Source organism: Grampus griseus, assembly GCF_964374135.1.
Source record: "Grampus griseus genome assembly, chromosome: 19".
NCBI lineage: Eukaryota > Metazoa > Chordata > Mammalia > Artiodactyla > Delphinidae > Grampus > Grampus griseus.
The window spans coordinates 8,841,716-8,850,659 of NC_139013.1; the positions used below are offsets into that span (position 1 = coordinate 8,841,716).

At 50.2% G+C, this 8,944-nt stretch overlaps 1 protein-coding gene across 2 annotated transcripts in view; it reads right to left on the reverse strand.

The window, feature by feature from the left end:
* Window positions 1-8,102, reverse strand: part of ARHGAP35 (Rho GTPase activating protein 35) — a 122,029-nt gene extending 113,927 nt beyond the window's left edge. For both annotated transcript variants that reach the window (XM_082677981.1, XM_082677980.1), the window contains exon 1: window positions 7,917-8,102. The gene's annotated coding sequence lies outside the window, so the exon portion shown is untranslated. The remainder of the gene's footprint in view (window positions 1-7,916) is intronic.
* Window positions 8,103-8,944: the final 842 nt, after the last annotated feature.

Here is an 8,944-nt window from a genome sequence, read left to right on the forward strand (position 1 = left end):
GAACAAAGAATCCTTTTTAATTGCCCGTGGCAATTAACAGTAATCATTTTCCTTGTCTTATTCCTAAGCAGTGCAGGCTGCAATAGATGAAGCCTCAGTTTTGACCTTTCTTTTAAATGGAGATGGGAAGAAGTACAATGCAACAATATTTTTTTTACACTTCAGGAGGCTATTAGCTGTAGCTGGAAAACACTCTCTCACCCCAACATTATTTAATAACTTTCTGAATTGAAATTTTTTTAAAAAAGTATTATAGGGAGCTCTACACAAACAAGTCAAGGGGCAAAGTATATTTTTATCTATACATTTGTAGTTGTCTAGAGAGTTTTCTCAGAAGAAAATCAATTAAGAGCTATTCAGATACTTTTCTATTTGCCAAAGAAAATATAGATTTTTTTTTTCTTGGCTGCGCTGGGTCTTCGTTGCTGTGCGCGGACTTTCTCTAGTTGCTTCGACGGGGGGGGGGCTACTCTTCGATGCGGTGCGTGGGCTTCTCATTATGGTGGCTTCTCCTGCTGCAGAGCACGGGCTTCAATAGTTGTGGCTTGTGGGCTCTAGAGCACAGGCTCAGCAGTTGTGGCACACGGGCTTACTTTCTCCCCTGCATGTGGGATCTTCCTGGACCTGGGATGGAACCCATGTCCCCTGCATTGGCAGGCGGATTCTCAACCACTGGGTCACCAGGGAAGTCCCAAAATATAGATTTAAGGCCATAACGTGACCAAACATTTCCATCTTATTTCTGTTAGACAAATTTGCTTACAGTTTTGTTATACCTGGGTGTGAATCCAGGTCAGAAATAAAATGCTCAACTTCTTCAATATGCTGACTAGAAAGACAAGCTGGTACTTGTGGCTGTGGATTCCTTTTAAAATACTGTGATATGGAACCTAATGTGTGTTCAGTCTCTGAATATGAAAATCTTTAAGATTAATATGGGACTGCCTCCAAAGCAGCTAGAAATTAATAACAGTCTATTGAACATTCACTTCCCTCACCCCACCCCATATTATATACATAGTTAATTGTTTATAACTGACTATGAATTCCTCAATGGATTAGAAGTACAGCTTATTCTTACGTCCTAGACAGGCAAGGCAGTCTAATAAAATAAATACAAATTTTAGAATCAGACAGACATGGATTTATAACATAGCCCTAGCATCTATTAGCTGTGTAGCCCTCATCAAGACGCTTACGATGTATGTGTGTATGTATGTATAGGGATTAAATGCTGACCAAGAGGGCATGCCATCTAAGAGTTTCAAGCCTAAAAATAGCCATTATGGTCAGTGTACACATACATCTTCCCAACTCCCCCCCTCCCCCACCAAAAAAAAAAGTCATTGGCACCAGCTTGGCTTCAATCAGCAAGTATGTAGTGGGGGCCTACTATGTACAAGATATTTTGCTAGGTATGATGGGAAATAATGGGAACCAACTGGTAATAATCCATTCATTTTTCTAATGAAGAAACTGTAGCCCAGACAAGTGAAAATGATTTGGCCAAAGTCACTCAGCTAGTAAGCAGCAGAGCCAGGGCTAGAACCCAGGTTTCTTCTTTATCAATTCAACATTGTTTACGCCATAGGAAGCTGCCTCTCAGTTGTTCAAGTTTGATTACCAAACGCAAATATTACAATAGTGACTAGCAAGAGAACATTTTCCAAATAAGAAGGCAGACACTAGGAGAGCAAAAAAAGTATGAGGGTAGGAACTTCCCTGGTGGTGCAGTGGTTAAGACTCCACACTCGCAATGCAGGGGGCCCAGGTTCGATCACTGGTCAGGGAACTAGATCCCACATGCATGCCGCAACTAGGAGTTTGCAAGCCATAACTAAGGAGCCCATGTGCTGCAACTAAGATCTGGTGCAACCAAATAAATAATTAAAAAAAAAAAAAGTATGAGGGCTTTCCTGGCAGTCCAGTGATTAAGACTCTGCCCTTCCACTGCAGGGGGCGCAGGTTCAATCCCTGGTCAGGGAACTAAGATCCCGCATGTCGTCCAGCGCGGCCAAAATAAATTAATTTTTTTAAAAAGTATGAAATACCTATAGATGCATAATGCAACATCACAACTGCCACAAATTTCATAAAATGAAAATGCTCATTTCAAAAAGGATGAAGGAGATAGGCAAGTCTGGCTACTTTTAACTAAAATAAATATTACTTTCCTGTGAGGATGCTTCATGGCTGGTTCTCTGCTAATATATCAACTTAATGGTGTCTCTTAACATCAGCGAAGCAAATAAATGAAGATTAGACTGACAGATGCCAAGTATTATTTTCAAGAATTCTTCATAGATGAAGCCTGATAAAGCATAGTATCAAAAATTAAATTGAAATAAACTTTCAGGAAGATGAACATGAATGATTTGTTTGCATTTCTTAATGCCAGCATTCAAGTGCTATTCAGACCACTGCTATTTGAGAGCCTAGGTCAACAATGACTCAGCTTGAAAAATTCCATATTGTTTTTAAGAGGTATATGGTCTTAGTTATGTAGTTAATACAGTCTGGATGCCCCTTTCTCCCCAAATTATAAACTAATCTTCATGTGAATGCCTGAAAAAGAGGCAAGTGTTTATTTTTGAAAAAGCACACAACAAAGGTAATTCAATTCATTGTACCGCATCCCCTGGGGAAAGAGCCCCCCCACTGCCTGGCCCGTTCTGGGTTACGGGATTTGATGGGGGGGGGGGTGCAGTGGTTAAGTGTAGCACCAGGAGCCCAGTCCCAGTCCCAGCTTTGATGTGGTATGTGATCCAGGACGAGAATCTACAATCAGAGCTGAATGGCACACAAGACTTCAGGCTACGAATGTGAAGTCCAGAGAGGTAAAGCATTCTGTCCAAGTGTCCCTCTAATTAGGTTAAGGCCTAGACCAGAAGGTCTCCTACCCGTATGCCCATTACTTTTTCAACTATGACAGGAAGCCTGTCAGCATGCCCCTTGCAAGCTCTCCATTTCCCCAACTGTAAATGAGGAGGCTAGACGAGGCACACTGACCTTCAAGCTGTTGTTCCAAACCCAACGGCTTTCCGCTCGTCACCTTCCCTCTTCAAGCAGAGAATCTCCAAGTTTATCTATTTCATATAGTGTGGAAAAGAAATTTTAAACGACTGAACTAGATGATAAATAAAATGTCACAGTGACTGAGTATGTTAACACACTGTTTAGACTGCCAGTTGGTGAATGACAAGAGTCAAAGCAGATCACAGGAAGGCCCTACAAGAGACCTAACACCTCTCAGAACACCACAGCAGACGGAAGAGGGGAAAGCAGACAAGACTAGAGGGAAACAGACAACTAGCCTCATCTTTTCAATCGCCAACTGTACTGACCTGATGTGTTTCCTCATCACATACAGACTGACCAAACACCCATGAGGCTGTAGTTTACAGTCACCTATGCAACCCTCACTCCTCCCAGACTGTCCTTTGTCAAAAGTCACCATTAGGCCCATGGATCTGCACAAGGACAACTTGCATGTGTCCAGTATCAAGAGGATTTCTGATCTTTTTATTGTCCTAAATCTTTGGCCTTCATCATGGCAAGAAAAAAGAGGCAGAGGGTAAGGGAGGGGGTCATAGCCAAAAAGAAAGGCTAGTATAAAAAAAAGACAGGAACTTTAATCAGGCCAGTAATACAAAGATTTTCTAGGCAGGGCAAGAGCCCTTGAAGACCTATTACTAGGTCTACCGCCATCCCCCACTCCACACCCCACCCCCAACTGGCACATTAAATGTTCCAGAAGGCCAAGGCTACCACCTCAGATTTCTGTAGCACCCAATTCCTTCATGAAAACAAATGTTGATACAGGAGTTGGAGCCTCTGCTACCATCAGAGAAATCTGACAAGCTCTGGAACATCAGTTACCAGTTTAGGAAGAAAAATCAGCTCTTTGTTCTTCTGTCTCCTCTCCTCCTATTATGTAAACGTAAGCTTTGGGCACGCAGAAACTTTCTATGCTGCCAGTGATGTTAAAACCCTGGAACACGAATTTAAGCAGTACTGCATACACAGTTGTTTTTATTCTTAATTAGCTGCCACTTCCACATTAAGAATAAAAAACAAAACAACTATTTATACCAACACGAGGAACATAAACACAAACAAATCCAGAGAATTAATCATGGTTCACAAGGCCAAAATTCAGAAATGAACAGAAACTAACAGAAATAAACCAAAATTCTTAAAGTCAATAATGGTGGAGACAAATGCCACAGATAATTAAAATTACCAGACTCTGCTTGTCACAAAACTTAAAGTCCTAAAAACTTAGAAACTAAAGGAGCCATATGGATCTACTATCCAGCCCCCCTCACCGTCTCACATACAAATGCCCTAACATTTGATGAGTCAATGGTTCAATTCTGTAGATGACAGTGAATGTTTTTTATTTCACAAGCATTCACACAGAACTATTCTAAATAAGTGCTGAAGTAAACAAAGTTTGATTATAGCTCAGTTAAGAAATAAAGTCCTTCCTGTAAACGCTCCTTCACAGCTTGATGGCTGCTTTAACATGCAATTGCCCTAGGCCACAGGGGGGAAAAAAATCAGGCTTTTGATTTACTCAAGAAATAAAATAAATAAACCTAGAACATGCAAAAGCTTCCTTCTCCCAAGGTAAGGAAGGAAAATGCTTGTCTGGTTTTCTGTAAAAACCACCTCTTCCTCTGAATGAATTTACTAAACCCCACCCCCAACATAAGATCACTAAAGCTCAAGGAAAAGGCAGCAAAGGTACATTTCACAGGTAATAAACCAAAAACCCAATCATATCAGACAGTTCCTGGCACCCATTTCTCACTCTACCAAATCAGGGCAGTCAAAAGGCTGGAGGAGGGCTTCCCTGGTGGCGCAGTGGTTGAGAGTCCGCCTGCCGATGCAGGGGACACAGGGGTTCGTGCCCAGGTCCGGGAGGATCCCACATGCCGCGGAGCGGCTGGGCCCGTGAGCCATGCGCTCCGCAACAGGAGACGCCACAACAGTGAGAGGCCCACGAACCGGGGAAAAAAAAAAAAAAAAATTTAAAAAAGGCTGGGGGAGTGTCAGGGTCCACCCACATACTCCTGGTACAGCAATGAGCCCCCTCCCTTTCCCAAACATAGATCTACCTATCAGCATTCAACTCCTGTGGCTGGGAGCGCCTGCAATACCAGAGGGCAGAAATCTAAGTGACACTTGGCACTCTGTTTCAACAAACAACTGCAAAGAGCTTTCCAAACCCAGGCCCTCACCATTTTGAAGACCAGGAAGCTGAATCCTTCCTGGGGCAGAGGTGAAAAAGAAATAAGCCCACTTTCCACCACCCTTCCCAAAGGTCACAAAGCAAACCAGAGGCCATTAGGCAGCTTCTGCAGACCCACAGCAGTAAACAGCAAGTGCGACCACAGCCCCCGGTGGGACTGGGGAGAACTCGAGAACTGGCATTTTCCCAGCCGAAGGTAAAACAAATATGACTTGTCAGCTGGAAAAAAACAAAAAAGCATACTCCTAAATTCTCCCAAAGGGTGCTGGCTTGGAGGTGAAGGGGAGAGAGGGTACAACTGTCTCAACAGCTCAGAGAAAGAGGGAGGGAAAGTAAGAAAGAGAAGACAGACCTGTGAGCAGCTGCACTCTCCTTTTCCGAAGGACACAAAACTGCAAAGCCCAGGGACCCGAAGGGGCTGGGGAGCAAAATGGGAGCGGGAAAGAAAGCGGGGCAGTGGAAAGGAGATCTACTCCCACCACCACTAACCTTGGCAGAAATGGGGGAGATGGGGGAGACACTCCCAGACTCGAGAGCAGTAACCAATCAACCAGCCCCCACCTACTTACTCAGATCTCACAGGATCCCTCGAGATAAAACCCTCAGGGTCAGAGAGCTGAGAGAATCTGCAGTCTAAACCTGAGCCTGCAGAAGCCGAGGCCCAACCCAGCCCCTTCCCCTCCAAAGCTGAGGGGTGGAGACCAGAGACAGGCATGCCTGAAGAAGGGAAGCACCCGGTGGGAACGCGCAGGCCAAGCAGGGGAGCTGGGAGAAGCAAACCTGATAGGAACTAAATGGGAAGAGAAGAAGCCTCGCAAGATACAAGGGGAAAGAAAAGATGAAGAAGAAAACAAGGCAGTGAAGAACAGATCTGGGAGAGGGGTCACAAAAGGGAGGGAGACTCTAGCCCAGAACTGAGATAGCTCTAAGAGGAAGCTGGGGTGGGGGGAGTGACAGGTAGGAATGATTGGGAAAACATCTCTATACTGGGCAGAGCAGGGGGAAGGAGACTCAGTAATGGGGCAAGAGGTAGGGCAAAAAGGGGAGGACAAATACGAGGAAGGAGAGAGTGGAGGTTGAGAGCTGAATCAAAATGGTGGGGGGATAGAAGATCAGGTGGAAAACTTGGAACTGAGAGGCAACAGAGGTGCGAGGCAGTCACAAGATGACCAGAGTTAAAGAGGACCACACCGAGAAGGGACAGCAGTAAGAGTTAAAATGGGTCCAAAAAATAGGTGGACAAGTGGACAGCTCCAAAAGGGGCAGAGCTGTGAGGAAAGCATTAAATAGAGAGGATGGGGCGGAACTGAAGAAATGAAAGAGCAGGTGCAAAAAGGATTGGGGGCAAGTCTGAGGTGCAGAATGGGAAGGGAAGGGGGTGATGGATCAGAGACAAGTTATCGACGGTTCAGTGAGGTAAAGGACAAATCTAAGAAGGGCCAAAATGAAGAGGACAGGACTTGGAGAAAGAGGCTGGAAGCAGGTCTTACACAGAGAAGTACTGAAGGGGAGACAGGTCAAAGGAAGCCGGAGCAAATGAATGGAACCGCTCAAAAGAGGGCCAATAACGAGGTGGGGAAGACAGGAAACAGCAAGGAGAACACTGGGGTAGAACTGGGGACTGCAGGGCTTGAGGCTGCGGAGAGGCTGAGTTCGGGAGAAAGGTCAGAGAAGTGAAAGGCAGAAACGAGAGAGCTGCAGGGTCAGAGAAGGGGGAGGAGGCTGCCTCATGGAAGGCAAAGTCGGAAAGCAAGCAGGCTGGAGGGCACAGCAAGATCTGAGATTGGATGAGGGGCAGAGTGGGGAGGCAGAAAGGTCTGGAAGAGAGGAAAGGCTCTGAATGGCAGACGGGAGCAAGGTCTGAGCAGGGGAGGAGGCAAGCATGGTGCATCGGAGTCCGAGAGGGAGCAGGGAACTGAACTGAGGCAGACGAGGGTCAGAGAGTCCAGGGGTATGGCGGGGGGAGCAGGTTTTGTCAGCAGGCAGTAGGGCCCAAGAGGGACGTGGAATTAAGTCCAAGGAGAAGACCTGGGAGCAGCAGTGCCAAGACGAACAGGGTTTGGATGAATCACCAAGGAGGTGGAACCGCAGGTCCTAGAGGGACAGCTCCTGGCGGTGAAACAGCGGAGGGTAACAGAAGATTGGGTCAAAGAAGGGGGCAGATCCAGGGTGGTGAGAGCGGAATCGAAGAAGGCAGAAGAATCACGAATCTCAAAGTGCGGGTCCAGAATTAAGGGATGCGGAAGGGTCACTGAGGAGGTGGATCCCTTGAGCACTGCAGAGTCTAGGAGGGGCGAAGGGCATCACTGAGGGGCGGAAGAGGGAAGGGGGAGGCGCAGAATTGGGAGCAGAGTTGGGGGGGAGGCCGAGGCAGACACCGAGATCCCAATGGGTTGGAGGGCGGGGGCAGACGCGGCGACAGCAGGGCTGGGCGGGCAGGGGCAAGTCCGAAGGGCAGACGGGCCCCGGCGGGCCGGGCCGCAGCACGAATCGGCGGGGCCGGCGGGGCCCGGGGGGCTGGGGGGCCGCTCCCTCCCCTCCCCCTCCGGCTCCTCCATTGTTCGCGGGCTCCGGGCCCCGCCGTCCCCGCCTCCCCTTGGACCCCGCAGCGGGGCGGCGCCCGGCCTCGCGGCCGGGGCCCGCGAGCTCGCGCACTCACCAGCTGGGCGCCCTCAGCGCGGCCCTGGCCTCCGGGATCTCGGCAGCGGCGACGGCGGCCCCGGCGCCATGTTCTGCTGCTCCTCGTTCAGCGGCAGCTGAGGCGGCGGCGGCAGCTCCGGCGGCGGGGGGCCGGGCGGACCCTCCCTCGCGGACTCCCTCCTCCGCCTCCTCCACCTCCTCCTCCCGCCGCTCCGCGGCTCTCCCTCGGGGCGGGGGGCGGGGAGGGGAAGGGGGGAGGGGCGGGAACCAGGGGGAGGGCGGACCAGCCTTGCTCGCTCCTTCCCTCCCTCCTTCGCAATGGCGGCGGCGGCGCCTCCTTCCTGCGGCCGCCGCTCCCGCGCGCGCTCCCCCTCGCTGCTGCGCGTGCGTGGCGCGGGGACCGTTGCAGGGTGATAACGGCCCGTGAGGGCGCGCAGCGAGGGGATAACCGGCGCGTGGCAGAGGAGAAGCGAGAGCGCGTGCGCGCCCGAGGGACTCACTGCCACTGCATCGGCCGCGTCCAGGGAACGGGTGCGGAGGACGCAGTGCGCGTGCGCCCCCAAGAAATGCCGCTAGTGCGGTGGCTGCGGATCGAGACAGAGCGCGAGGCGACCCGCGACCGGGCAGAGGAATGGGGTGGCCAAGTGCGCGTGCGCGGGAAGGGGTGCCAGCCGCCCCGGCTACTCGCACGAGGCGGAGGGAGTGGTCCTCGAGAGGCGCGCGCACCCTTGCGCGCGCCAGAAGCAGCCGAAACCCTCCTCGCCCTGGCTCTTGGAGAAAGCGGGAGGGGAGAGGCATGGCCCAGCTTTGGGGGCGGGAGCGAAGGGCGCGATCCCGCTCGCGCGGGACCTGACCAGCCAATGAGAGGCAAGGGGCGGTGGGTTTGCCGCGAGCTCAGCCCCGGGGAAAACGGAGGAGGAGAGAGGGAGCGACGTAACTTGGGGCGGTGGGGCGGGGCTGAGGAGGAGGGAGCGCACCCAGTGGAGGAGTTGATTGGGGAACACGAAGAGGCGTGGCCCGCCTTAGCCCAATAGGAGCCTCAATTCG